The following is a 23,496-nucleotide window of genomic DNA, read 5'->3' as shown; positions in this document are numbered from 1 at the left end:
ATCATCGACGTTGTATCAAATATACAATTGTAATAAACATTTTTTTATATTTGTTGAATATGTTCTCATCGTTAATTTTGTAAAATATGATGATGAGATCAAAATTATCCCACTTTTGGGAAAAAGAAGAAGATTATTATGGAGAATTTTGGGCATATACCGTAACATTTCTGGATACATATGCGAGTGATGTTTGAATGGATATTTTTTTTCAGCATCAATTACAGCAATTAAAAATTATAAAGGTATTATTCATAATATATTGATACTTGGTGGTAGGGCTTTGTGCAAGCCCGTCTGGGTAGGTACCACCCACTCATCAGATATTCTTCCGCCAAACAGCAGTACTCAGTATTGTTGTGTTCCGGTTTGAAGGGCGAGTGAGTCAGTGCAACTACAGGCACAAGGGACGTAACATCTTAGTTCCCAAGGTTGGTGGCGCATTGGTGATGTAAGGAATGGTTAATATTTCTTACAACGCCATTGTCTATGGGCGGTGGTGTCCACTTACCATCACGTGGCCCATTAGCTCGTCCGCCTACCGATATCATAAAAAAAGATTAAAAATAAATTGAATTACAAGCAGTTGATTAATAAAAGTTATCAAACGCTCATTATCATAATATAAATGATAGTCCGTCTACAATTCAATACTGAAATGAAACAATGTTTATTTAAACACGAGGGGATATGACAATTTAGCTGCAGTGGATTCGCGATATTCATACACAATTCCATTGTTCAAGCGTTGAAACTAACGTTGACTAACAAGAACCAATTAGTCCGTATATTTGAAATAATTGATTGGAAACGTAATAACAATGTCCCACGACCAGAAAATACTTATTTTCCTGTTAAGAAAATATCTTTGAACTTGTCTTTTAACTGTTTTCCTAAATTTTTTAAGCGAAGCTCATTTTGATTTGTCCTGTACTGTAACTAAATATGCCCAAAATAATTTTATCCATCGTTCGTGTAACATGTATAATAAAAAATTTAGTATTATAGATATATTTTCATGTTCCCTTTCAAATTTTATAAAGAACAACAATGAATTGTCAAATCAATGAATGTTAATTGTCTTATATTGTCAATGTTTTTTTTTTAATGTTTTAAATATTTATTCGATTTATAAATTGATTGTTCAAATTCAGATATTATCTATTCTTGTTTTTATTACTTCCTGCTTCTATTTTGTATTAAATATCGGTAGTAACTTGATTGGAATATGTGTTATTTTATTGTTTTATCGTATTACTGTTCCATTGTACTGTTGTTCCAGTGGAGGGGCAACCTGATGGTAAGTAGACATCATCGCCCATAGGCATTAGAGCTGTAAGCAGTACGTCTCCAAATTACCCCCAACCGTGGGAACTCATCACTCATCCTTCAAAACGGAACATAACAAAACAAGTTCCTGTCTGGCGATAGAAAAGATGATGTGACATTACCACGAAATAAACTACAGCTGAACAAATATGCATGGATAGTAGATATAGGTTTCACAATTTTGTCGGGCATTCGCAAGATTTATTTGAATACTCTTCACCGATGAGTTTAAAGTGAATTAAAGGAAAATCTACATATTTTAACTAATATATTATATATAATTATATATATAGCATCAATTTTTATAGTGTCAATTTATCGCAATCGAATCTGTTTTTCGTATTGTATTAATACAATAATTCAGTTGTATTTCCATCCAAGATGGATCGAAAAATAACCTTTAAAAAATAGTAGAACTAACCCCAGCAGTGATTCAGTTGATATTTTTGTGAGAATTAAAATCGCGAATTATTATCGGTATTTTAATTATTAATTAGTAGAATTACTTAATAATTATATATATATAATTATTTATAGAATATGTATTTCATTTTGAAAATACTATTGAGTTATTCTTGGTACAATCTATATTTAAACCTCGTTTGTGATAGTGCTTATAAGAGTTTACTTAAATTAAGAATATTGTTAGAATTTTCATTCAGATATTTGAACTATAGAAATGTACAATCGATTTAAATATCTGGTTACAACAGTATCTTAAAAATTTATTATATTTTTAATTTAATATCCTGCTAATTTTAGTTGTATATAAAATTATGTAATTATTTCTTATCTGTTCGGATCTTAATACGAACTCAAAATACTCAACTAGTTTAGCAAAATATCGAATAGGTGTTCTTGGATAAACCTCTTTATCTGGTCTGCGATAGATACGGGACTTTACGGCGTATCCTTTGAATATATTATATATCTTATAGGCCCAACTTAAGGGCTCTAGACCTTTCGATTATCTTTATGAAATGTGTGTAATACGCTCTATGTAAAGTAATCTCCATATTCGTGTATTGCCTCAGGTTCAAATCTTACATTCTCATAAGATTAAACTTATAAAAAAAACTAATGTATAAGATTTGTGGTGCACATAATTGTTTTAAATCTCCAAATCGCTATTATATTTTATATATTTAAATGAGTACACATTAAACAATAAAAAGCTAGGAAAATCCGGCGAAATTTGTATCCATCCAGCGGTGAGTTACAATGAAAAGATAAGAAATATTAGTAAAAATACAAACATATCCAAACTTTCATGTTAACCGGTTAAGGATCAAAGTATCAAAGACATCACGATATACACACCAAAAAGATGAGAATATCTTCGACTTTCTATTACTTGGTGGTAGAGTTTTGTGGCTGTAGTTGAGGCTACCACTCAGTCATCATATGGTCATAGTATTGTTGTGTGCTGGCTTGAAGAGCGACTGAGCCACTGATTACGGGCACAAGGGAAATGACATCTTAGCTCCTAAAGTTAGTGGCGCATTGGCGATGTAAGGAATGGTTAATTTATTTATGGACGATGGTTAACACTTTAAATCAGGTGCCTCATTTGCTCATCCGCTTACGTATTACATAAAAAAAAAAACAAAAATATTCTAAAATATATCGTATATTTTTTAATTTAAAAAAGTTTACTTTGATTATATTTTCGTATTTAGTCACACATAGATTTAAAAAAAAATTGATTTAAATTTCGAATACAAGGATAAAGCAGAACTTAAAAGATGTACATTTGCAACAACATTCCCAAACCCAAAAGCGGTCGATTTGTCTAACGGTCTACCTATATTAAAATCAATATATATATACTCGTATATATTGTCATTATGAGCCTCATAATTAACCACTAGACTAACGGAATTGTTGGTTTGTAATTACGTGACATAGTTTCGCACCTATTGCGAAATAAATTTTAAATTAGGAGTTCAATTCATTGAGATAACAAGTACTCCACTCAGTTGAACGATAATTATGTTAACAGATATACTATATATACAGTTTATGTAAACATACAGATCTGTGGTTACACGTTGAATCCTAAACAAGTCGGTCGAATCCAACAAACAACAGGGCTAATTCTACTAACAATTTAATTAGTAGTTCCTATTCTACTATTACAATAATCCAGTTGTATTTCCATCAAAGATGGATCGAAAAAGAACCTTTAAAAAAAATTTAGAATTAACCCCATCTGTGTATAATTAGCATTTAACAAAAAAAAAATAAAAAAAAAAAAAAAAATCACCATATACAGTATTTTTATATATTATATATTATCATATATTATTTATTATGGACTATTTATATATTATTTTAAATTGAAAAAAAAAAAATATGTCAGTGTGGGCCACGTCTTCCAAGAAGACGACAAGGTCGAAGTCCAGCGAAGATCTGCTGATGTTCAGTACAAATTTTAAATAACGCCACAATTTATAAAAATGAAATGTAAAAAAAGGCACGGGCAACTGTGAGCGCATGGATGTTGTAAAGTAAATAAAAAAAAAAAAAAAACCCATCTGTGATTCAGCTGATATTTTTGTGAGAATTAGAATCGCGAAGTTATGATAGCAATTATTAATTAGTAGAATTTCCCCGTTCTGATACTATTTTGGCGTGTCGGAAGCGGAACGGCATAGATACGTTGAAACTAGAACGTAAATTTATTCGTGTAGTTAATTACACTTTGTTGTTTATTACGGCTTTCCGTCAACAAAAGGGGAATTGTTTAACTACAAATGTGCCATCTGTGAGTATATGTTAAATTATACTAAAACATCATAACCTAGGTAACTAGAACTTTATACAAACGCGATAGATCTTAATATAAATCTAGACTGTACTGACTGACTTCGAAAGACCTTCGGCTCGAATAAAAATACATTCTACTAGTGTATTTTTTAATCTTGGTTCGCGTATGTAAAAATAAACTTGAAATATTAAACAATGAAAATAAAATATAACTATGTTTCAACTTTGTCTTTTTAATAATATTACCTGAAATGCTATAATAAAGAAAAGCAATAAATACATTGCGAAATATATAACAAGCCAAAAAAAAAAAAAAACTTAAAATACAAGTATCAAAACTAACTTATTGAAACGAGACACAGAGCAAAGGTATAATCTTAGATTATTATAAATTGATAGACTCTCAAAGCTGAAAACGCGTCGAAAAAAATAGTGCCCAACTTTTGGCCATTAAGGAACGAGTGCCAAGCGTTGATCTCACGCATACTTATATATCGTGTGAAATAGCGAAACATACAAACGCATACTTCTAACTATATAGACACAGATAGTCTTCGATCTCAGAATACGTTAATGAACAAACACGGCAGCTGACCAAACAGATAGTGGATGAGCTCACAGACTGGCGGAATACAAATAATTTAGATGCGAAACCGAGTCGATTGCCTTGAAATTCTAAATTAAAATCTCTATTTAGTAGATAGCTCGTATGTCAACGTTGTTTTATTTTGTAATTAATTTTCACGATGCAGTTTCAATATATCAGTGAATCTATGTTTATAAAATATCTATTTGTATCTACATAATATCAAAGTTTCAACAAAATATATATTTTTTTCAAATCGGTTAAACAATGATACAACCTATTAGAGAGGACTGTTAGGACCTCAAAATATAGGCATAACGTAAGTATGGTTCATAAAAATTATTATCTATGGTAATTTTATGTAAAATATTAACTATAATTTTAAAAGATGTCAACACTTGTCTTTAACAAATTTCTGGAAAGCTTGTACCTTTAGCTGAAGTGTCAGTAAAAAAAAGGCAGATTAACATTTGGTATTTTATACACATATACCCTAAATAATATTTATAAGCAAATAGTTTATGCAAGAATTAAATTAGGAACCTTCATTTATTTATCTTGGCTAATGTATATTAAATTGCTGGAACTGCTTGGTTTGTATCAATTCGCGGCAGTGTGCTAGCTTTTCTTATTCTAATTATAAATAAGGGAGATGCTAATGAAGTTACTTGTAATTTGAAGCCGAAGGAACTGAATTAACGCACAACAAACACAACTTAGTTCAAAGTAAGTTTAATTTTGATTTAGTTAAACGTAATAATTTTCCGTTCACTGTTCGAGTTTAGCGTTATATATTTAAAAAAAACACACAAGGCTAAAAGTACTTTGTAACAAATCACAATTAAAAAAAGGAAATAAAAAAGGTTGTATTAATATTTTTCTGGTACGTATAATAAAGTGCTAAATAAATAAATGTCTCAAGATGCAAAACCTTATAATAAATTAAAAAATCTACTAACCGAAATATGAATAAAACGAGACAAAAAAAAAATTAATATTGACCGAAATAAAAAAGGAACTTAGGTACGGAAAAACAGTTAGGAACTCATGACTCATGAATAAAGAGAAAAAAATTCAAAAGAGGAATCTGCGTCAGTCACACTATGTATTTCAAACGTCAGTTCAAATGGTTCGTTATTCAAAACAGAAAAAAGATCTGATATTACAAACAGGACACATATATTGAACTGTAGAATTAAACGAATTGAAAAGATACACAAAACATAAAATAAATTATCAGACCCAAACTTTTTATACTAATAGCTCAATTAATACTACTGCCAAATATTTCATCACTACGCTAAAAGTTTCACCTGTGTGTAGAAATTCGACGATGGATGACTTTGACTGACTGATATTTGATTTAGAGCTTTCCATTAGCGCTCATCGGGCCAGGAATGTGGAATCAATAAGATTTAACGTTACTGTAATCGTTATTTAACACGCTTCGTTCAACCAATTAAATATATGCCGTAACAAAAAAAAACAATTTAAGATCGTGCAAAATGAATGGATGACCAAAGTATACTCGAGATGTTTGCAAGTACTTTTTACACCGATCGAAATTTTACAATATTTAAACATAAAATGAGTTGAATTTATTCAATTTAATCGAACGTATAGATCAATTCGGTCACAAAGGCGCGCCCCTCCACGTTCAGTTTTTTGGTGTGCATTCGTGTGCGTGACGATCATTTACGAGATGACTTAGTGTGCGTGAGACGTCGTAAGAGTATCGACGGCAAAAACAAATTAGATTATATTTTTGTTTAGTTAAATTTATTAATTGGAACGAAGGTTCTTTCACTATTTCAAATAAATCATCAACGTTTGATAGTAATTAAATTACATATGAATAATTAAACAAAATTTTAATGAAAAATCCCGTTTTAATTAAAACAATAACAAAAAAATTATGGGGGGGCGGGCAGTATAACGTTTTTTTCGTTACGTGACGATTTCTGCCAATTCACTTTACTGTAAGCTGCGTAGAAGAACATCATTCCAATAACTAATTAATTTAACGCCGAAAGACGTATTCGTGAGTTAATATATCTATAAAACTATCACGGGTTCGGAAAGTGTGTGCAATAAATAAATCTCAGATCTACCTCTGAATAGTCAATAGAAAACAATACCAAATTAAAAACTTCCAGAATAAAAAAAAATGCAGAAAATAGCTCAGAAGTGAAGTGATTCCACTTAATACTATCGAACAAAGCACTTTCAATGGCTGGCAAGATTAAGAGCACTTCAGACGAGAGCTCCGTAGAGTGTAGATGTTAATTGAATACCAACAAAGCGTTTCTTAAATATAAAACTTCGTGTTATTTCTAACTAATTTATAGCTCAGTTAAACAGGGTTAGTTTGATTGATGAATGATGAATGATGATGAATGAATGATGTACACGAACGGATTAGTCATATTTGTGTAACGCAAATCTCGTAACTTCATTTCCCCTTTTGAACTTTGTAATTTTTAAACAAAAATTTAACATTTTATTTCGAAAATATCTCGGCTTAGAAGCCCCTGGAGGCTATGTGACGAGTTGGACGGACCTTGGTACGGAATGCCTTAAATGCCTTAGCCCAGCAGTGGGAAATTTACAGGCCGTACATGTTGTTGGTAGAGTATCTGATGAGTGGACTTATGTTTGTAAGTTTCTGACGTCCTTTGAACAACTGATTGATTATTTTCAAAACATTTTAAGCAAGGCTTTACATAGAAAATTGATATGCGGAAATAAATAAATATCTACTATACTATAAACTCATCTCGATGTGTAGACCTTATTTATTGTATTAGTAGACCAATAAATAACGTATTTATTTATTGGTTTACTTTGAACACAAATTATTTCAAAAACCATCAATTACTTTATCTAACTTCAATCCGACATCCTCTTACGCTAATATTTCTATGATATACCCTTCAAATTGCGTTTAATACACCAGAAATTTCTTCATTTCTTTTCATTGAAAAGGTACTAAATAAAATAAAGATAAATAGATACACATCTATTTAAGCTTTGGATATACTTTCGTTTCGCATAATACTGATTCAATAGAAGGGTTCAGATAGAGGCTTAGTATTGGCTTTATTTATCTATACGATACCAATAAGGCCTGCTCCGGTCGGAAACTAGCTGGAAAATCCGATTTTCATCAAATTTAATCGGCTACGGATTGATGTGAAATTATAAACTCTATCGCAGTATTATAAGGTTGTAATTCGCTTGCAGTGTACGATATAGAGCTAGTAACAATGGCTCGTTTAGTACGTGTAATTAGGTTTAAGAATACAAATTTTATTTGAACCAACAAACTGAATAGATATTTTTATTTGACTTGAAATTATAGTTTAGCATGTCAAAGCGCTTATATTAGAGAATATTTTGGTTCCTAGTAACTAGAACAATGATGTCCAGTAAAAATCTTAAAAAAAAATGTGGGATCGAACCCAAACGATCAGTACATTTCTATAAGAATTTAATTCGAAACTCGCGATATGTTGACAAACTTTTACAAACTATTTTGTTACGCGTACCCTAAAAATTTTACGAGTATAATGATTTTAGCAAACGATATTCACATTTTGATAATTCACGCTCGTGTTCTGTCGAGAGTTTCGAGTTTTTTTGTCTATTATAAAATAAGATAACTCATGAAGTTGTCTATTTTGAGCGACTTGGCACTATATTGGCGGTTTATCGAGCAACTTCATGCAGTTTTATTAACACACACACACAGACACACGCACACAGGGCGCGCAACATAAAAAAAAACACGTGTTCAATACAATAAGTAGAATTATTGATACAGTTTGGACACCAAAAAATAAAGGAAATAAGTATATTTAGTGAAGTAAAGTTACTTCGAGCAGCGCAGGAACTATAATGAAAATGATTTTTATATTGTTTTATATTGTAAGATAGCAAAGGCAAGGGTTTTTTATTTCCAGTGAAGAGGTAACATTCAATCCTTTGAAGCAAAGGTTACGTCATAATACGACGCATCCGGCATTCATAGTGAAATGCTAACAGAGATGTGTAAAACACTCTCCTCTGCCATTACAGAGGCTGCCTTCACATAAATCCCAGATGAGATCAAAGCGAAACCAACCAGCTGTAAACAGTTTATAAGATCTACACTTAATACGATTATCATATTGTATTTATAAATGCTCTCTGACATCTGGTTCAGTGGTTCTGCATTTGCTTTTAAAACTAAAAATTCAATTCTATTTTCAATTTAAATAAAAAAACTGGTTGCGCAAAATCTTTATTGGAAAATAGCTAACGAAAAATACATTAAAATGCTCGCAGAAGTAAATTCGTTGTTAAATTTTTCAATACTGTGCAACATTTTATTTATATAAGCTTTTACTTAATCCATTCCCTGAAAACAGAAACGAATAATATTTAGTTAAAATGCTAAATTTCAAATCAATCTATTTATATATAGTTATAACACAAATATATCTGTGGGTGGTTCGTACTGGTTTCAATATTAAAAACTTGCTCATTGAAAGGAGATAAATAGAAGTTGTTCAATAAGTAAATAAAGTATGTAATAATTAATAACGTAAAAAAAATAAGCAGCTCCATTTATGCTGCTGATTGTCAGGGGTCTTTGATAAAATTTATATGTAAAAAAAATACACGCACACTAGTAAAGCAGTATGACGTTTGACGAGTGTCAAGTGACGCACACTAAGATAATAAAGTTGCCTCGTTTGTTTTAGGTATTTTGTAGTGCTCTATCCGGATATATAAATAATCTTATACAACCATCTCACATTAATATAAAAATCACAATTCAGCTATCAGAATAAATATCCATAACCATTTTATAACAAGTCACTCGTGAAATTATGAAAAGCGACTATCGGTGACATGCTATTGTTATGCGTGTAACCTTAAGTTACACTTCTTATTCACAATGTTGCATATCTCTTTTTGACATTTCACAATCGTGTTTCGAAGTCATTCTTCCAGCTTTACAGATCCTTCTTGAGCAACTATACTCAAACTCCTTTTAAAAACCGAATGCTAAGATCATTTCAAATTATATGATATGATAACAATATATTTTAATGAAACATGTGGTTCATAAAGCAGATAAGGAGAACATAATAAAATTCTTTATAAATCGGAAACATTTTCAAACATTACAGTAACGGTGCGTGAAGAATTCGATTTCATTGCACTATAAATATTAAATGTACAATATCACGTAACAATTTTATTACATTGACAAGCCACTCTAAAAAGGTACTTATTAAATTAGTTAGAAATATTATACCCGTATCGTGATCCAAGCTATTGGATGACCGGGAAAGGGTTGACGCGGGTTGATTTAACTTAAGCAATAGTAGTCACTTCGAAGTATTGAAATTTTATGACATTTAGTTGATTGAATGTGAGTGATCTGCTATAGGAATATTTTTTAACTAGATCTATTCACTTTTTTGTTATTTCGAATACATCGGTGAACTGGCAAATAGGCGCCCTGATAGTAAGTGTTCAGCACAAAAAATCTGTTATATCGCTGATGCACCAACTGACTTTTTTTATTTCGCTTACGAAGGGTGAGTGAGCTAGTGTTGGGCTGGTGGCATTGGTGATGTAAGGAACTGTAAATATCTCCTGCAGCCCCAATATCCATAGGTAAACACTTACCATTAGATAACATTCGCTCATCGGCCTACCTAAATATAAAAAAAAAACAGAATATTTCGTTTATTTTTAAATTTAAAAAGTTTTTTTTTTTATATATTTAGTAACATAGATTATAAATGATAAAGTTATAAATAATAATTATATTAAAAGACTCACATTTAGAATACCCTTTCCAAACTAAAATTAATCAATCAAATTAGTTCGTCTTTAATAAGTCCACTTATGTAAATGGAACTTTTGTATATTTTGAAAGGAGGTATTATTTGTCGGTTTTATATCAAAATTGGCAGAATTACAACTCAGTAATGTATGTTGCAAATAATACAACATCATATTCCAAATATTACATGCATATATTTCCAACGTTATTATCCCTACGATGATCCAAGAAAGGTCCATAAGGGTTTTCAAAGTATATCAAATTTCGTACCCCATCATGTCAAATAAGAACTTTATCTATAATAATATAATAATAATTCTATTCGGCTACTGGTGTAACACTCGAGCATTTCATAAAAATTATCTTTCTTGGCTTTTAGCCAACCTTATTTGACGGTCGTTGGATTTTATGAGAATTACACGTTAAACGTTAATGGTATCGATTTATATGTGAACTCGACTTTAGTCGCGTGGACGCTTGATTTTGGTGATATATTTCATTTTATTACAAATTTATTTAATTCTCCCAAAATTTTATAAACTATCAAATAATTGGTCGTAGGGCTTTGTGCATGCCCGACTGGGTAGGCAATAAAAACATAGCCTGCCATTATTATTACGTGGTATTATCCTGACTTGGTATACGCTCACCTGGGCAGGTGCCACTCAGTCATCAGATATTCTTCTGTTTAACGGCAATACTGAGTATTTTGTGTTCCGGTTTGATGACACAATAATGATATAAATGATAGTTAATATTTGTATATAGAAAAGTTTTTTTATAAATAGTAAAAAGAAATACAAATTTTTAAATATTGAGACATATACAAAGGCGAACTCATCGTGCGATTATACAGATCTACATAGTTTTGCTCACTACTATTAAATATTTTTAATATGAACCATAAAAACAATGTACCTATATCAGCGTTGCAGAACTATCGATAATTGACCTCGAAAACTATTCAGGATATCGATAGTATTATCGATAGTATCGTATTGATCAATACTATCGATACTATCGATAGTATCGCTTATACCTTAACTATCGATAGTCTATCGATAGTCTATCGATATTGGACTATCGATATGCAACACTAACCTATATTAATATAAGCACGCATTGAAGTAAAATTATATGTATAAACGTAAATAAAACATAGATAAAAAAGTATACAAACTGAATATAAGTAACAAAAAAAGTTCTTAGAAGAAAAGCTTCGATCAACAATTAAGAAACTTTAAGAAAAAGGAGATAAATCTTTATTTAAAATTTCTCCGTAAACGCGATAATTTTTTATCGTGACTTCATTTCTGTGCGCGTGCTTTGACATTCTTGGTCTAAGATTTGTTTAAACAAATGTCTGATTTATGTAAAGATATTTCAATTTTTACCTTTATTGTTACCTCATTTCATTTCATCATTAACAGCCTGTAAATTTCCCACTGCTGGGCTAAGGCCTCCTCTTCCTCTGAGGAGCAGGTTTGGAGCATATTCTACCACGCTGCTCCAATGCGTTTTGGTGGAATACACATGTGGCAGAATTTCGTTGAAATTAGACACATGCAGGTTTCCTCACGATGTTTTCCTTCACCGCCGAGCATGAGATAAATTATAAACACAAATTAAGCACATGAAAATTCAGTGGTACCTGCCTGGGTTTGAAACCGAAATCATCGGTTAAGATGCACGCGATCTAACCACTGGGCCATCTCGGTGTTACCTACCAAGCCTATATTGCATAAAGCCCTACCACCAAACCAACATAAAAATATATTATATAAAAAAGTTTTTTTTCAACAATTGTAAAACAAACAACAGTATAGTTCGTTATTTCTTTGAAAATAATTTAAAAATATTTGCCTTTTAAATTTACACTGCCTACGCGAGAATACTCTGATCTAGGTTGTAAGCAAATGAAATAAAACCGGAGTGAATAAAGCGTGTTCTAACTTATCTTCGAAACTGGGGCGAAGACTGTTCAGCCGTGACTCTATTTCCGAGGGCGTGACAATCTGTCTCGCTGTAAAATGAAATACGATTCTGGATCGTGTGGGCCCTCGATATGTTTATTATACGTAAGCACAAACTGTTAACGTACGTGACATTTAAATGGAGAAGACCTTCTTGTGCTTCACTTAGTATAGTTTGTTAAATGACGGTTCGAAAGTGCTTGTAAAAGCCTACTTGAATAAAATACATTTTGATTTATGATTCTCCAATTGACCTGAGATTATTATTATTATTAATGATAAATTATGACGTAATTAAAAATGGCTGATTTTTTATGTTTAGCTTTTCTAGCTACTTGATATACATAGTTGTACTTTTTGATGTACTAAGATTTTTTTTTGACCTATTTAACCAATAGTTATCGGTGTTCATAGAAAATATCATTGCAGAATTGTAATTACATACGATAAAAAATTCATATAATGCGTAAACAAAAGATTTTAATGTATAATTTTAACTTTTGTCGATTTTTCTTGTAATTCAATATAAGCATTTTTATTATAGAGTAATTTAAAGGGGACCATCTCTTTTAAAGGGGAATGTTTAGAACTTTATCTACCGTGCTGCTCCAATGCAGATTGGTCCACTTGCATGTTCCCTCGTGTTGCAATAATAATAATGATAATTGATTGGTGCAAAAGTAAATATTACAAAAGAAGCTTATATATATGAGTTTACAAAATAAGTATGACTATTGTTAAATATTACTATTAAATAAGTACTGTATTTACATGTGGTTTGGCACTGAATAAAACACCACTCGTTCCCAAGACAAAGACAGTTTATTAACTTGTATTCCTAGTCTTATATAATTTCCTTTGACAAAGGATAGCGTAATTCAGAAACATGAATAAAATTAACCACGACATCTATTGATATATAATATAAACTCAATATATGTTTAAAAATTATACAGGCACTTTAAAAAGAGTAATACTTATTATTATGTTGTCTTTCACCGCTAAATACAAAACGAAATATAAACACACGAAAATTTGATTTGGTTGTTCGGGTTTGAACACGCGATCGATTAAGACTAATATGTTCCAATCACTGGGCTGTCTCAGCTCTTTAGTCTATATTCAAATATATATCAATTTGGGGTTGATCGCTGAGTACGATATCCATTTATAGATTTTTTTTTAGGCATACAAGTTACGTCATTTCTGTCTGTCTATAATCCCTAACAAGGGTTAAACCTCTATATATAAAACATAATATTTTCTTATCAGCTCGATGAGGATATCCAATACTCTTTTGCGCATATATATATGCAATCTAAATTGTTCCATATTCAAATTTCTTTGAAAGGAAGAGGTGATACGGCGACAGGGACTAAGCGGCTTTTTTTTTAAATAGATTAATAATACTTCATGACCAAGGTATGTTTTAAACAGTAACAGGACAATAGCTGATATATTGTACCCACGATGTCACCTATTCAAGTTGATTGATCAGAATAACTTCTAAAGTATGGTTTAATGATTTTTTTTTAAAACATCGTTCGTTCAGAATTTTATTTTTCCCTATTTTTAATTTAAATAACAAAAAGGAATTTGATATAAGACTATTCACCCACAGTCCTGCGATATTTCTTGGATAGACATTAGTAGTAGATTGTCCTGAGAAGATATAATTACAGCATATCGACTCCGCTCTGGACTCACGCTGTTAAATAAATTTGCATTTTTACTTGAAAAACTACCCTCCCCCAATTAACCTGACTGCCCGCGTTTTAAAGAAGATATGTATCATATATTAACGGAGTGTGTCCGAAGTCAGGTGCCAGACATGACAACATCGAAAATATCATTTTGACAAATCCAACATCCGCAGCAGCAAAAAGGTTGTATAAGATGGTGCGCATTAATATGAATCGTAGAATTAATTAGTTTTAAGTAGTCATACTTTAGTTTTTTTATTATATAAGGTAGCCTTACGAGAACTACATAGTCGTCTTATTGACTCAGTTCTTAAAATGAGAATTACAAAAAAAATCCTTTAATTAAAGATGAATTTTAAGGATTTCAAGGGGGTAAAATAAACACTCTACCCTGAGAAGATTCGTTTGAAGATTTTAATTAATTATTGTACAAAATCATCATTCAAGCTTATTTCAAATGATAAATGATATTCGTGAAATTATGAATCGTGTGATTGTAATTAAAACAATTAATTTCTCTTCCTTCATTTAAATTTTCCTGTTTATTGGTAAAATACTCGCTATTTTCACCGCCATTACGCGAAACAAATTAAAATACAAGTGTATGAGATCTCGATTCTGACTGTTACAATGAACGCTCTTTAATAAAAGTTAACAGTTTCGAGAATAATTATTTTAATGGAATGGCCTGGCTCTCGAGGGACACGGGTCTTTTAATAGCAAACACTTTATGTCAAAAGGTAATGAATTTCTGATGTGAAACATCAATCGATGGTAGGGCTTTGTGCAAGTCGGTCTAGATCCAGCACTCGATAGATATTCTACCGCTAAACAGCAAGTTGAGTCCCAGTATAAAGGATGAGTGAGCCAGTATATCTACAGGTATACACATGCCAAGGTTGGTATTGGTAATGTAAAGTTTTTTTTTTTTATGTTAGAGGTGGCAAACGAGCAGGAGGCTCACCTGATGGAAAGTGACTACCACCGTCCATGGACATCTGCTACACCGGGGGGCTTGCAGGTGCGTTGCCGGCCTTTTAGGAAAGAGTACGCTCTTTTCTTGAAGGTTCCCAAGTCGTATCGGTTCGGAAAAACCGATACGATAAATATGATTAATATTTCTTGCGATAATATCTTAAAACAGCAATACTTAGTATTATTGTGTTCCAGTTTAAGAGAGTATTTCTACAGTTACACAAGGGACATAACATCTTAGTTCTCAAAATGGTGATATGAGGAATGATTTTTTTTTCTTATAGTAGAATAGTTATGGGCCGTCATCTTAACATCAAGTGACCGATTTGCCAGCCCATTCACCTTAATGACTTAAAAAAATATATATTTCTAATTTGTATTTAAAATAAGAACACGGACGTTAATTCTATGAATACTTAATAATGCTTAATATATATATATAAATTTAGCAGAATTTTTAATTACAAAGTAACAGGAATACACTCGCTACAAACTGAAAATAATGAGATTCAAATTGAGTCGGATTGAGTTTCAAAGTTCTCTCGTTATTATAAAAATTGATGACCTACATTTTTCAAACTCAGTAACTTCTTGATAAGAATTGAATATAATTATACCAAATAAATATGTAGTTATTAAATAAATCGTTACATGCTTTTCATATTTAAAATTTAAAACTGTTAATTTGAGAAAGTTATGAACTAATTCCAACACACTCCTTCAGCGTGGATTAGTGAATAGACAATGGCAGATTTTCATACAACACATGTAAATTTAATTCACTTAATTTGGTGTTTATAATTAATCTCCGGCTTGATGAACTGAATGTGAGTGATGAGATTTCGTCACATGATTATCCGACACTCATTCGCATAGCGTTGTGGAATAAGCTCAGAACTTCTCCTCTCTAGCCCAACGTGATCCACGTTTGGGCTAGAGAGGTTGTTGAATTAACTTTATTTCATAAGTCAAAATCTGTAATTGATAATATCAATTTATCATTAATCAATTAACAGCCTATTATCCTAATAAGCTTAAAAACAGACTAAAACATCAATAATAAAAAGTATTTAATATTTTAGAGTATTTTTTTGCTTTTAACCCAATATGTAGCTAACTCAATTTCGGAGTAAAACGGGACCTCCAACGACGTGCCACGGCAACTGGAATCTAGTTAGGTTTTATTTAATTACAGCCGCTTTGAACAAACAGGTTTAAGTACACTTTTCTAAATAAAAAGTATTTTTTTTTTTTTAAATAATTTTACGTTACGATGATAATCATATTAGAATACCACAAAAGTAAATCCTACATGACTTGAAAATAAATTTGACAAAGTTGCTAGCGCTGTTTCGTTTTTATTTTAATTAGTCAGACTTCACCACAAATGCTGTGAGAATTCTTTTAATTTCGCCACAAACCGTATATTATAAGACGTTGAATAACTTGTACCAATAATAATACTTAATCACTCAACCTTAAAACCACAATAAAACAATACTGAGTGTGACCGTAGAATAACCAATGAATGCCTAATGCCTACCCAAGCAAAGTTGAACACTTTGATGCAAGTACATTACCTGATTGCATTCTAGTGGAAAAATCAATTACGAGGGATTAGCGTACATTGGCGATTTAAGGAATGGTTTATATTTCTTATATATTACATTACATTTACACTTTAGACAATTAGATCATCATTACATAGTATTAAACAAAGTCGCTTACCACTGTCTGTCCCTGTGTATGCTTTGATCTTTAAAATCACACAACGGATTTTGATGCGATTTTATTTTTTGATAGATAGATTCAAAAATAAGGTTTATATGTATACATGCACAATATGGTAGAGAAATACTGATTGTTTTAGAGGTTTCTAAAGTGATGTCGTAAATAAACACATTTTTTTTGCGCTTACATTGTAAAGGCTGGCTGAACCCTACGAGATAGATCAAAATAATGTACTACAGTATTGTACATCCAAAAATGTTAGAAGTAGATATCCGAAGGTGGAAACCTTAAATCTACAGACGATATTAATAAAGCCTTACTCAATTGTACATAAATAAGTAATACTTTAATAAATAAGGAAATGTGGGCATTTACATCCCACGTTTTTATCTCCTAGCCAGGTTTCATGTTTAATGTGCCCAAATATGTGCTCAAGCCCAAGCTCAAGTGTATTTTGATTGTCGAACGGACTTTTTACAACGTTAACTTATATCTGTTGGGATTTGACTTAAAATAAATAAATTTCTGACGATAAATTGAAAAAAATAAATTTGAATCGATTCGTCTGAACAGACTTTCAATAAACTTGTAGCAAGTAAAATCTATATAATACAGGCAAGAAATGAGCAACAAATGTTGATCAATTAAACTCGAATACCAGAAGCCAAAAGGAAAATAAATTTGAAGATACAATTCACACATATCATAGTACGCTTAAATCGACAATAATATGATGGGAACGAACTTAAATAAAATTCGAGTCAACAATTTGTGTTCTTTCATTGTTTTAAAACAAGAGTCTTGTGTCAGCAATCCTTTTGTGAGATATTCGTAATTAATTTCGACTTTAATGATGTACTTCATGTCGCTGTATTGAAATATCTTCTTGATTGGCTGTTGAATTGATGAAGGAAATGACGATCATGTCAACCAACAACCAATTTTGTAGCGCATCTGAATTGGTAATACTATTTTTGAATTCATTTATTTACGACTTTGAGAATCTTGTTTTTTTTTTCTTCTGCGTGTACGTAGTACCTTCTGCAAGCTCGTCACGGTATGTAACACTCACTCATCATATTATATCCTACCACCAAACAGCAATAGTGGGTATTGTTGGATAACAATAGCACAAGGAATTCACCATCTTAGTTCCTAAATGCGATGATGACGTCAATGTAGAGTTAATACTCGATATATAGAACTTATTCTATATAGTGAGTATATATACTCGCTGGTATGGCTTTGTGCAGCCCCGTCTGGGTAGGTACCACCCACTCATCAGATATTAAGGTTAGTGGCGCATTGGCGATGTAAGGAATGGTTAATATTGTTTGCAGTGCTATCGTCTATGGGCGGTGGTGACCACTTACCATCAGGTGGCCCATTTGCTAGTCCGCGTTCTTATTACATAAAAGAGGTAATTTGATTAGTAAATAATGTTGCTATGTAAACATCTGAATTTCTCTGATTTTCTTTTTTTGTTGATTTATAATAAATATTGCATATAGTTTTAATATTGCAATTATACAAGACTAAAAGTTAGTCTAGAATGTTTAATATTGTAAATAGTTACTAATTAATTAAAGATGAAAATTACAACCGAATTTAGTATAAAAAATACAGAGAATTCAAATATGTTTGTTTGGGAAACCAGCATCGACGGTTCTGTACATAAGCCTAGAACGGTATACAAATAATCGGTTTCTAGATAAAATAGCTCGTTTCCAGTTTAATTAAGATAATGGCGGTATAAGTGGCTATTTACTTTGAATTAAATTAATTAGACTTCAAAAACGTTGAAATTACGATTGGAATCGAAAAATAGGTTTAATGTTTAGTGTTCATTTCATGGATTTTTTTTATTATTATTTTATTTCTTAATATTCGAATTCTGTTCGATTTTTAAAAGTCTATGTATCGATATGTTTCTTTTGAAGTGAGGGACAATTTTGTAAATGTTGCCCGTAACTCCGTCCCCCTATGTCTGTTTGAGTACATATGTGCTAATATATGTATGTATATACGTAAGTTATTTTCCTTATTACATTTAATGTATTATATCAAATAGAAATATCTTTTACAATGTAGGAACATTTTTCGTGAAACCATTTGAGGCTAATTCTTGAAACAGCTACAACAACTTTCAATATTTTATTGTGTTGAAGCATTAAGACAATAAAACGATGCGCGTTTTTATTTAGTATTTTTCATTAATTTGAGTCCTACGTTTATTTATGGACAATATCTCATTATAATAATTGTTATACGAGTAAAATTTGAAGTAAATAATTATATGTATATTAATTTTTTTTACATACATTTTTACATTAGCTGCCTGTAAATTTCCTAGTGCTGAGCTAAGGCCTCCTCTCCCTTGAGGAGAAGGTTTGGAGCATATTCCACCACGCTGCCTCAGTGCTAGTTGGTGGAATATATATTGCACGGATGTATATTACACGGAGACAAAAATAATATATTTAATTTTAAAAGCGGAGATGTTCCAGTAGTGTTTACCGATTCAGACTCAGGCTAGCATCACTAATGTGCTTTTAGTTCAGTTGGAAATACTACGTGTTGACTTCCAGGCAGAATATATTATAATTAATTTGAATCAACATAAATTTGTATTTTAAATATTAGAAAAGAATACCTACTGAGACTTGCCGGTGTCTTTTAACGCAATTCTGTAAAATCACGATTCGAAAGTGATTGTAAAAGCGTATTTGAATAAAGAATCATTTGATTTACTCGGTGACGGAAATAATTTTCAGAAGCCAACACGTATCAAATGATTTTTAATGTCATGTGTATCTCAAAACCCGCATCTGACCGTCAAGAGAAGTGGAGCATGCTTTAATTTATATTTGAGATATATCTGAATAATTTCCGTTTCACAATAATACCATATAATATGACCGCACAAAGGTCATCTCGTAATAACGCTCGCTTTGATCAGTGATATTTTTGCTATTCGATTACATTTCATCGTTTTGTTTATATAAAATCTTAATATAAATTATTTTCTTTGAGAATTTTGAATTCGAATTACCCACGCGACCTTACATAAGGCGGTAAACAATTTCGAACATAAATCAAAAGTTAAGAATTATTACATTGAGTATAGGTAAATCTGTATGTCTATGTTCAAAGATAATTTATTAATTCACTTGGTGGTAGAGGTTTCTGCAAGACCTCCTGGGTAGGTACCACCCTTCACCCACTCATCACATATTCTACCTTAGTATTTGGGTTGCGACTCGAATGGAAAATATGTCAGTGAATATCTTGTTTCTTAGGGTTGGCGACGCGTTAGCGACGTAAGGAATGGTTAATATTTCTTATGACGCCAATGTCAATGGGCGGATGTGACCATATGCCGTCAGGTGTCGTATTTATCCGTCCGCCTTTCGTTCCGAGTTTTTTTAATAATGTAGAATAGAAACGGTGAAATATATGTATATATAATTATGATGAGATGTTAGCATTAATTTAATTAAATACTGTAATATGATGATTAAAAAAGTTCTAATTTATTAAAAAATATCTTGTTTTTTTTTTAAATAGATATTTAATAAAGAGTTTCTTTTAATAAAATAGTTATAAAGAAGTAACGCTTAGATTGAGTGATTGGTGATTGTATAAGCGCCGATAAATCAATTAATCCCCATCTCCTATACTGATTAGGGTTGTCAACTTAGTCGAATAAAAAAAATTATCAATATGTAAAAAATAATTACAATTTAAAAAATACCTAGCAGAAACAGCCAACAGTTATTTAAGCAAACATTACATGTGTAGCTGAAAATTTAAGTTTTAACGAAAACAAAGTCAATTCTGAATTCAAAAATGACGTTACAAAAAAACGTCATTGAATTTTTTTTTTTAATTACTTATGTGAATTATTATTAATATTCCAAGGTGACGTTTAGTATTTGTGTCTTCAAAATCACATAGCAACTTGAAATTTACTCAAGTATAATTTACCACTACAACATCATAAAATGTTTTTATTTTTTTATGTTAAAATAGTAACGTACTTATAAAATTCCATACAAGATGATACAGATGACAAAATAATTTCATGTTACAATTGCGTTTTTCTACATAAAATATATTTAAATCTAATTGTAGATGATTATTATATTTATATAAGTTACAGAATTTCTTACCGGTTCTAACCGGATTGATACTACCGAGAAGAACCGTCCTTTTTTTTCTAGATGAACATCAATAGCACTTGTAAAAATCGTACTTAATTAAAAATATTTTTAGATTGGATTAAATAAATATTTCTTGATATTTTTAAGTGTTTCGGTAGCAACCCTATTTGTGATTCATGACGTCAAATTAGCAGTCTCATCAACAGGTCAAAGGCCGACATTGACGCGATCGAGCCTGTATTTGTCACTGCCCATTTTAATTGTTGATCATTTGTTTTTGGTCCAAGAGACATTTGGTTATTTATTCGATGTAAAAGATTAAAGTCTTCACGTTCATTCATATTTACCGAAATTATCAGAAAAAATATTAGTTAAGATAATGTTTTTATATGGTTCCACGGTAATGATTGAAAAATAGAAATAACATTACCGGAAATGTAAGGGCACCCTTTTAGATTTCATAAATCAATAGAAAAATTGCCAAAAGAATGTCGACCCGGAAACAATTAGCAGCTAACAATTAGTCATGCCGATTCCTCTGTAGATCCTAATAATGGTAGCTCCCTAATATATTTTAATTCGAATTTAACTGATTGTATTAAACACTATAGCTCTTTCAAAACAATAGTATAATATTTCAGTAAGTGTTTTTTTTAATAGCGATAATACTCCATGGCCTTACGTTCGATGTATAAAATCAAATAACAAAAAACAAATAATCCAAAAGGTTCCATCAATATTAATAGCGAAGACAAAGGTAAGCTTATTTAAATTTATTGAAACAGTTTTTCCTTTAATACTGTTAGCTTTAAAATAGGTACATACATTTTTTTTATGGCATTGGTTGGCGGACGAGCATATGTGCCACCTGATGGTAAGTGGTCACCACCGCCCATAGACAAAGGCGCTGTAAGAAATATTAACCATTCCTTACATCACCTATGCGCCACCAACCTTGGGGACTAAGATGTTATGTCCCTTGGGCCAGTGATTACACTGGCTCACTCACCCTTCTAACCGGAACACAATATAACAGAGTACTGTTATTTGGCGGTAGAATATCTGATGAGTGGGTGGTACCTACCCAGACGGGCTTGCACAAAGCCCTACCACCAAGTATATACACAAACTTACATATACACACATACATACTACTGACTTTAGTCTATACATACATACATACATACATATAATAAAATTGGAGTGTCTGTTTGTAACCGCTTTTTAACAAATGCATATGTATGTATACACGGTACATATACCAAAATAACATTTTTTACAATTTTTGTCCGTTTGTTCTAGTTTGCTAATCTCTCGAATGACTGGACCGATTTTCACGGGACTTTCACTGGCAGATAGCTGATGTAATATGGAGTAACTTAGGCTGTTATAATTTTAGAATTATAAATAAAATAATAATAAAGTCACGCTGCAATGTCAATTTTATTATATGCACAGATAGTAAAATCTGCAAACGAAACAATAACTTTTTGTTAAATTCGCACGCGCACGAAGTCGCGTTCACAGGTAGTTATTAAATAAATTTCAGTCTTAGTACTTGTACCGTATACTAAAATACAGTTCACAGGACGTGATATGTTTCAAATCGGAAGCAACAAATCCTATAACTCATGAAAACGAATTAAAAATGGCGTCGTATATTATGCTGTCTCGCTCGCACGTAGAATGTTCGAGCGAAATAATATATGCTAATATTAAAAATGCGAATGTGAGGTTTTTCCTCTATTTATGGGCCAACTGTTGAGACTGTGAACTGGTTTTTGCTAACACGGCTCACGATGTTTTGAGACATGAAGCATAAGTAATGTTTTATGCCAAAAAATATATGCCAGCAAAGGGCAATAGTATTTTATCATAAAATGTAATACCATGTTGTAATATTAGCTTACTATATTTCAGTGCCTCGTTAGACTAGACTAACTAACCTGATCTGCAGTGACGATTTTTAGGCCTCCTGTCAAGAAACAGGATCTTTCATTACATATTGATAGAATTATGAGTGACCCCGTGTCTCGAACGTCTACAGGCACTTGTGCACGAAATAAATGTCAAAAGTATTGGTAAATGGTGACTTTACTACAGTATTTAGTACGATATTGATATTGTCAAATACATTTAATTACTTACTCGATACACAAAATGCTCATTTATTAAAATTAACCTTTCAATAAAATCTAACTGCTTGAAAAAAAACTGTTATTCAATATACCGTAACCGTATTCCCAAGGGTTATATTTTTTTATTATTTAGTCCAACATTTGCCAAGCTCTCCAAAGTCATAAAGGAAAAGGGATCCACTCATTCAAAATGGCTTATTTATTGCCAATTCCCCTCAGAAACGTTAAGATTATGAATGTAATTTTTACCAAACAAAATGGTAATGTGATTACAAGAAAATCGTTAT

General features: G+C 31.3%; 1 protein-coding gene across 4 annotated transcripts in view; it reads left to right on the top strand.

Annotated features, from left to right (window-relative positions):
• The window catches only part of LOC113394795 (potassium voltage-gated channel protein Shaw), a 109,039-nt gene that overhangs the window by 19,173 nt on the left and 66,370 nt on the right, over positions 1–23,496 (top strand). The window lies entirely within an intron of this gene.

This window comes from Vanessa tameamea, chromosome 17 (genome assembly GCF_037043105.1).
Source record: "Vanessa tameamea isolate UH-Manoa-2023 chromosome 17, ilVanTame1 primary haplotype, whole genome shotgun sequence".
NCBI classification, from domain to species: domain Eukaryota; kingdom Metazoa; phylum Arthropoda; class Insecta; order Lepidoptera; family Nymphalidae; genus Vanessa; species Vanessa tameamea.
The sequence above is the reverse complement of the archived record's forward strand: the minus strand, read 5'-3'. Positions and strand labels throughout refer to the sequence as shown.